The sequence below is a fragment of the Lactuca sativa genome, chromosome 2 (genome assembly GCF_002870075.4).
Source record: "Lactuca sativa cultivar Salinas chromosome 2, Lsat_Salinas_v11, whole genome shotgun sequence".
Classification (NCBI taxonomy): Eukaryota; Viridiplantae; Streptophyta; class Magnoliopsida; order Asterales; family Asteraceae; genus Lactuca; species Lactuca sativa.
This window is the reverse complement of record NC_056624.2, coordinates 142111313-142120395: the sequence shown is the minus strand read 5'-3', so window position 1 is coordinate 142120395 and position 9083 is coordinate 142111313. Positions and strand designations below refer to the sequence as shown.

Sequence of the window (9083 nt, the reverse complement as noted above, 5' to 3'; positions counted from 1 at the left end):
ACATTACAAAATATGTTATAACTGAATAAACATTACTGTATCTTACTTTCTTGAAACAAGCACTATCGTAGATGCACTTCCCTCCATGATTCTTAATTACTTGCTTCTTCTGGCATTCTTTGTTTTCACTGGATCGTTTTTTATGCATATTTGTTAACAAGTGGTCAATAGTAGTACTCCAATGTTGTGGATCCATACCCGTAGGGGGTTGATCACTTGCTACCTCCACATCCCCTAGCAAACCATTAAAACGAGTTTTTGCAACGTATTTGAGGCCTCTACACCGAGCACATATTTGATTGTTTAGTGATGACCATAAAATTGAAGCCTGGGAATCTTTTGATATCTCATGAAAATCAAACAATGTATATAAAAAAGAGAAGTTAAAAATAAATCAAAATTAAACATATTAAATACAACTTTATTAATAATTTACCGAATGATACTGGAACATGCCATCCCTTTCGGCTTTAGAAACTTCTTTCCATGCGTTCTTATCCAAAGCGATGGTGCGCCGCATATAATTCCCAACCTCCCGAATGAAGCATTCGTATACTTTCCTAACTAGCATGCAAGTATTCTTGTCAAATACTATCTTTAGAGGCCGCATGTCATTTGCTTTGTATAACTTATACATTTATTTTGTTTTGTGCCATGCCTCTTCCTTTTGGAGGTACAGTTACATAAAAATATTATTCACAATATTTTTTTATATAGATATGATATGATATACAATCAATCATAATAAATCTTAATTACCATCGATCTAGTGATCACAAAACCTCCACCGAACGGATGTGGTGGCTCATCACCACCATCACCTCCATGTCTTATCACAGCAACCATAAGATGGAGCACTGCAATCCAAAGAAAATGACATCTTGAAAATTATAACACTATATATATATATATATATATATATATATATATATATATATATATATATATATATACATACATACATGATGATATGATTACACCAATTACAAACCTTATTTTGCAAGTGAAATATAAATAATTTTAATCATTGTCACCCTCGAACACTTCAGCGTCTGCTGATACATCACTATCATATCAGAATCCTCCTCATCATAATCAGTCTCTCAGTCAGACACAATATTGACTACACCCATTGGCGGACCAACATAATATCAACTTAATTGGGAATTTTGAAAGTGCTGGCCAAAGTCGATTGAAAGAGTGAAATTAGAAGAAGCATTACTAAGAACGACATCAACTGAATCATTGTCGACGTTTTCAATGGGATCATGGTCGGTATCGTTCACCGTTAGATCCTAAATTCTTCTATGATTAACATTTTCAACAACCCACAACTAGTTTTTATTTTTTCACTTCGAGAAGGTTCTCGGATGTATAACACTTGTTTAGCCTGTGTAAGATGATATGTATATACATGATGATATGATTACACCAAATAAAAACCTTATTTTGCAAGTGAAATATAAAGAATTTTATTCATTCTCACCCTCAGACACTTCAGTGTCTGGTGATACATCACTATCATAATCAAAATCCTCCTCATCATAATTAGTCTCACAGTCAAAGACAATATTGACGACACCCGTTGGCGGACCAACTTCAATATCAACTGAATTGGGAGTTTTGAAAGTGTTGGCCAAAGTCGACAGAAAGAGTGAAATTAGAAGAAGCATTACTAAGAACGACATCAATTGAATCATTGTCGACGTTTTCATTGGGATCATGGTCGGCATCGTTCACCGTTAGATCCTAAATTCTTCTATGATTAACATTTTCAACAACCCACAGCTGGTTTTTATTTTTTCACTTTGAGAAGGTTCTTGGATGTAAAACACTTGTTTAGCCTGTGTAGGAAATATTATTTGATCTTCGCTTCTCAATTCGCATTGTGGGTCGATACTAGTGAAATTATTATCAGATATAACTCTTGCAATATCGAACCACTTGCAACAAAAAAGTATAGTGGAATAATTATGAGGATAATGCAACTCGATAATCTCTTTTAGCTAACCATAATATTTCTTCTTATTCTATCCCTCAATTAGAATCCCCCGAGTTTTATGTTGTTCGTTGGGCGTCGCGCATAAGTACCATAAATCTAATACTGTTCTCTATGTAAGCGGTGGAAGTATTCACATGCACTCCAATTGAAAGAGTTGATAACTCATTGTTAATTTTTTTTGTTTTTTGCATATCATAGACCTTGTGAAGGAACCATTTAGAGAATTTGGTTTTTCATCATTTTCAGGATGTAATAATTTGAATTCACTACATTGATGACAAGAGGATATAGATTTAGTAAAAAATAGGAATTAAAAAACCAGATAATGAATTAAAAGATAAGAACACTTACACAATATATTATTTGACTCCGTCACAACTATCAAGCACGAACCATTCTAGATATTTTTTTTCTCTTTTAGATTTATATTTTTTATTTTCCTTGTGCTATTCGATCGAAATTTAGACTGAAACACCCATAGCTTTGTTTCTTTTATAAGAACATCCCCGTTTCTTTTCGGGCGATTGAATCAAGTCTCGACATCTTCAAGGTACATCGAACAAAATGATAATGCTTCTTCAACAACATAACCCTCAGCTATAGAACCTTCCGGTCTTGCCTTGTGTCTGACATAGTTTTTTAGTTTTTTCATTTACATTTCGAAGAGATACATCTATCTCATACATATCGGGCCTTCCCAAATAGCTTAATCAAGTAAATGCAAAACTAAATGAACCATAATGTCAAAAAAAACATAAGAGGATAGATCACTTCTAATTTCATAATATTTTAATAATGATTTCCTTTGCTTTTTTTATATCCTTCACCAATAGTTTTCTCGAACAAAGTTGTTTAAAAAACATACAAAGCTCTATTATTGGTGTATAGGTACCGTTGGCCAAGATCCCTTTAATTCCAATGGGTATCAAACGTTGCATAATAATGTGATAATCATGAGATTTTAAACAAATAATGTTAGTATTGTTTTCATTCACTTTCATACTGATGTTAGATCCAAACTCATCCGACAATTTAACATCTCTTATAAACTCACAAAAACGCATGTGATCGGTTTTCATGAACGAGTAAGATGGATGGGGTTTAGGGAACCTCTTATCTATTTGTCAACCACTGAATTTGTTGAGTATTCAGTTTTGTCAAGTCCGCCCTAGCATTTGATGTGTCTTTAGACTTACATTCATAAGAGAAGTACCCAAAAGACTCTCACCCACATTTTTTTCAATATGCATAACATCGAAGTTGTGCTTCAGATCTAGAGAAGACCAATACTTAAGTTCGAATAATATGCTCTTTTTAAACCAATTCAACTAGAAATCCTCCCGGACTCTCTTAATACCATCTAGTTGAGCAAATACTTTACCCGGTGGACGAGACCATAGACGATCATTTTGTGCATGCATTTCTTCCTCACTAAACCGTATTAGAGGGTCTCTTGTCTCGTGTTGGCCGTTATAGTCCAAACTTTTTCTCCATGGATGATTAGCATCTAAGAACTGGTGATGATGAACGGACATATATGACTTTATTTATTACTCGGTATGAGGGAGTATCTTCATTGCAAGTCGGACAAGCTCTATACCCTTGTATGCTCCAATCGGATAAACTACTATGAGCTTGAAAGTTGTTTATTGTGCATAAAATCTCTTTCATATTGAAGAACATACATGGCGTTGCATCTTTAATATGTATGCCAAAACTCCACAACTACTTCAACTCGTCCACCAACGGCCTAAGGAACACATCCAAGTCCTTCCCGGGAAGGTCAACATGAAGGAGGACTCTTTCATGCATAGACATGTTGGAAGATTGTAAGTGGTGAGTATGACGGGCCACATGCTATGAGGATTACACATGTTACCAAATGGATTAAAACCATCAACAACAAGCCCTAAATGTACGTTTCGGGGTTCCCTTGAGAATTTAGGATAGTTCACATCTAACGTTTTCCATGAAGTACCATAAACGGGATGAAGCATTGTACCATCTTCTGATCATCTGGTACTGTTCCAAACCTTATCTTTAGCAGTGTGTCTAGAACAATACAAACATTATAGTCTGGGGGTCATGGGAAAGTATCGTAACACCTTATGAGCCACCTTCTTACCGTTTGTATTTTCATCAACCCATCGACTCTCATTACAAATTAGACACTTTTACAACTACTTGTGTTCTTTCCAGAAAAGAAAGTAGTCATTTTTACATACGTGTATCGACTCACAACCCAAGTCGATCATTTTAAGTGTTTTTTTCTTTATAATGTGACTGGGGGGTTGTTTCCTTGAGGAAATGCAGTATAAAATACCTCAAGAAGCTGATTGAATGAACTATCAGTCCATTCTTTGATCACCTTGATATGCATCAGCTTTGCTAAAAATTCAAGGGACAAAAATGAAGTACATCCAAGATACAATTTTAATTGGAATTCCTCTAACTACCTTTGAAATCCATCATCGACACCGCTACCCTCTGTATTCGGGTTCCTTTCATCGGGGTTGGTATCATTTTCAATTACACCCCCATAATGTCAACAGTAACATCGGCCAACTCGTTACCACACTTTATGGCTTCTACAACCCAAGGAACTATATTTCGCCGTGATACGTCCATTTAATATAACGTGAACTAAAACCATATGGAAGTATATGGAATTTCATTATGCCTAGCAGTATAAATTTATTGGTATCACATTTTTTTACATGGGCATCTGATTTTAACTTTGTCATTAACGTGTGCTTTGGACCACTCGAGAAAAGATTCGAGTCCATGTTGGAATGCAGGAGAGTTACGGTTTTCAATAGTAGTAGAGGTTTTATTAGTAGATATGTTGCAACTGAAACATAAGTTAAGTTTATGTGTTTACTCTACAAGAACAAAAAATGGATTGAATATTTATAAGGATGGAGTAACCACTAAATCAGAGGGAATATTCATAAAGGTGGAGTAAAAACCGATGATTAAAAAATCAGATGGAAACAATAAAAAAAATCAGACAACAAATAGAGTATTCACAAGGGTAGGCTTTTAAACCCACATTTTGAATACCTTACGTCATATGTGACTGTGTATTACATGATTGACCATTTAACAAAAAAATTTCATCATTTCCCCTCAGCTCCTAAGTTTATATAAAAATATATACTCGATGGGCAAAAAGAAAATAACAACCAAATCTTTCTTAAACAATCTATCATGTAATCAATATTCACATCCTAAATGAGATAAAGTATTCAAAAAGCAGTCCCAAACGGGGACATACTGAAATTAATTTCAAAATCAAGTTTGGATGATTATTTATAGGCTTTTGATGATTTAAAAGAAATAGACTTCAACTAAAAAAAATCCTATTTTTATTATTATAGCATTGTACTTTAAATAATTAATTATTAAATTATAACTTATTAGATTTACCGTCATATATTTTTCATTTTTTATTATAAAATTGTACTTTAAACAATTGTAGTATATTTTTGTAATTTATATCATCTTATTTTTCCTATTTTTCATTTATAGCATCTTACTTTTGTTTTTATTTTTCTATTATGGCATTGTACATTTTCATATTACTTTTATTTATAGCATCTCTCTTATGCTTTTTTTATTATAGTATTGTACTTTAAAAGACATTGTATATTATAACATCCTACTTTTTTTTTGTTTTTACAATTATAACATTGTACTTTGTACTTTAAAAGACATTGTAAATTATAACATCCTACTTTTCAATTATAATTTAATTAAATTAGTAAATTATAACATTGTAAATTATAGCATCTAAGTCATAACAATGATAACATACATAATACACACGTATACATACAATATACACACATATTCTAAATTTCACATATAGCACCCTACTTTTCACACAAATTTTTTCATATATGATAACATAAATTATAGCATCCTACTTTGCACATAAATTTTTTCATGCATTTTCACATATACACACATATACATACATTTCATATATAGATACACATATACATACATTTTTACACACACACATATACATATATATATATACATATATATATATATATATATATATATATATATATATATATATATATACACACACACACACATAGATAAATATACATACATATACTTACATTTCACATATACATTCAATAATACGTACATACATTACACATTAACATATCCATATTTAACATATTCAGAAGTGAAAACGAAAAAAAAAACATTTGCTTGCCGGAAAACAGGAGGTGAACTGACGGTTAAAGGATTGTGTGTGTGTTTGTGTTTCTTTAGATTTACAACATTTTTTCATTCACACGTTCAAAAATCAAAATAATTGTACATATTATTTCATTAGTTTTTTTAGGAAATTGTAAGTATTTTATTCATTACATGCTAATTTTGTACAAATTATAAATCATGATGCACTTAACATGCTTACTTAAAATATTGTATTGTATGTATTTGAAGTTTTTGAAGGAAATAATCTGTAAGGTAAATTGGTCATTTTTATCATTCAACACAACCATTTACACGTTTAACCAAACAACATGTTTCGTTCAAATAATTTTTTTTTTTGTGAATCAATGGTTTTTCTCCTACACAAAATAAGCATGCGCTAAACCCTTCCATCTTCACCCAATTCCTCAAATACATCCAGCAGAAAAACCTCCCACTGGCCGAATGCTCCATGCTAATATCATTAAAATGGGCTCCACCTACTGCTCTTACATCGCCAATAGCCTCGTTATCTTCTATGCCAAAAGCGATGTTTTATCTGCAACTCGTCTTGCTTTTGAAACCTTCGAAAACAAGGACGTTGTCTCATGGAACTCATTAATCAATGGATACTCTCAACTGGGTGGTCGTCAGAACTCTATCCTTGTCATGTAGTTTTTCAAGAAGATTATGAGTCAAGACAATATGGTGCTACCCGATGCTCATGCTTTTCCAGGTTTCTTTACTGCTACTTCAGCTTTAATGGATGCATATGGAGGGAAACAAGCCCATATAATTTCCTTAAAGTTGAAAGTGTGAGGACATTGTCGTTGGTAGTTCTTTGTTAAACATGTACCGTAAGTCGGGGTTTGTTGATGGTGGCTATTTAGGTCTTGTATTTACAAGAATGCCATTGAGGGACATTGTGTCTTGGAACTCGATGAGTTACGGGTTGTCACAAAATGGTCAAGGAAATGAAGAGATTGATTTATTCGAGGAAATGCAAATTGAATGTATGAATCCAAATTATGTTACATTTGTAAATGTTCTTATTTCTTGTAGTCATATGAGAATAGCGGAAATAGGTTGGAGTTGTTTCAATAAAATGGTAGATGAATATGGGGTGACACCAAGAATTGAGCACTATTCATACATGGTTGATCTTTTGAGCCGTAGTGGAAAGTTAAATAAAGCTAGAGATTTTATAGAATCAATATCTTCTATTGATCATGGTGTTTGTTTGTGGGGTATATTGTTAATTGGTTGTAGGAATTATGATAATTATGAATTAGGGCATATATGGGTGATAAATTGATGGATTTAAGGTCATTGAAATCTTGTGTTTATCTGTTATCGAGTATTTATAAGGGTTTGGGAAGATTGAAAGATGTTGAAAGAGTTAGAAAAATGATAAGGTTTCATGGGGTGAGTAAGGAACCTGGGTGTAGTTGGATTCAAATTAAGATTCATTTTCATGTTTTTGTTGTTATAGATGAATTGCATCCAAAAATTATGGAAATTTTTGTGGAGGTATATAGGTTGAGTAAGCTAATGAAAGATGAAGGTCATTGTCTTGGATTTGATTCAAAATTTGTGGATTTGGAAGTTTGAAAGGATGTTTAATGTTTTGGAAGGATTTTGAATATGTTAAAGGATTTTGGTATATTTTTCAAGGTGCAACGCATTTATTAAAAAAAAAAAGAAAAAAAATTCAAATTACAAGGATTAGATATATTAACTAACAATTAATGAAAGTAGGATGCTATAATAAATAAATAAATAAATGGAAGTTGGTTGCATTTAACCCCTGTATTTACATAAACAACTAATAAACTTGATATTTGAGTGCAATATTTGATGATTTTACGGAACTTATGAGAAGAGAAATGTCAAGTGCATGAGTTTTCCACTTCAATATGGCACACCCATTATTAATTAAGGTGATGTTGAAGATAATCAATAAGTTTTCTCCCATTAAAAATATTTCATCACAAAATACATTATCAATATTCAGAATATTTGAATTCACCTGGAAACTACTGTAATGTATGTGCTTTATATATATATATATATATATATATATATATATATATATATATATATATATATAAGTGCATCATCATAGTCACATTGATTCAAACCAAATATTCTTTGAATTTGGTTTAATTTCTATAACATCAACTTCATGTCCTTTACCACCTTCAAATTCCAAATTGCATATTATAATATTTTCACATTCCTTTAGCCTTAAACCTTTTCCAGTTAGTTTTACACGCTGTTGAGACATTGAAGTAAGATGACAAATGAATAATTCCTGAAATTTTAAAGATAATCCATAATGCTTCTTACAAGTGACATGTTGATTCTAGCCCATCATTTACAAAGAAATTTATATAACACAAGGATGATGAAATTGATTAGAACCCACAAAATTGTCTTATTCTTTATTATAGAAGATGTTGATGGAGAGTGTGAAGTGTCTTGAGAGAATTTCAGAGAAAGGATGTATTCTCATCATGGAGTAAACAAAAAATGGAACACATTGATCCTAGGTACCTATCAGATTGAAAATAAATATTACAAACCGACATTATCATTTATCCTACTAGAAATTTATCTTAGAATCATATCGAAGTTGAAATCTGGCAAGTATGAAATTTATTCGTGTATAAAGAGGGAGGGAGGGGGTAAAAGTAATTTATGATGTATCAACAAATGAATCATAACGCGATACTGAAAATCGACTCGTATCAAGACATATATTATCAACAAAAAACCATGCAATGTGACTATAATTTAAAATTCAAACAAATTACCAGCCAAGAAGGAGGTCAGGACCATGAGCGCCACCGACTTGTAGAAC

The 9083-nt window shown here is 32.1% G+C and overlaps 1 pseudogene; it reads left to right on the top strand.

Moving 5' to 3' along the window:
- Positions 1-6460: 6460 nt before the first annotated feature.
- Positions 6461-7831, top strand: LOC111887804 (pentatricopeptide repeat-containing protein At2g33680-like; annotated as a pseudogene).
- The last annotated feature ends 1252 nt before the right edge of the window (positions 7832-9083 follow it).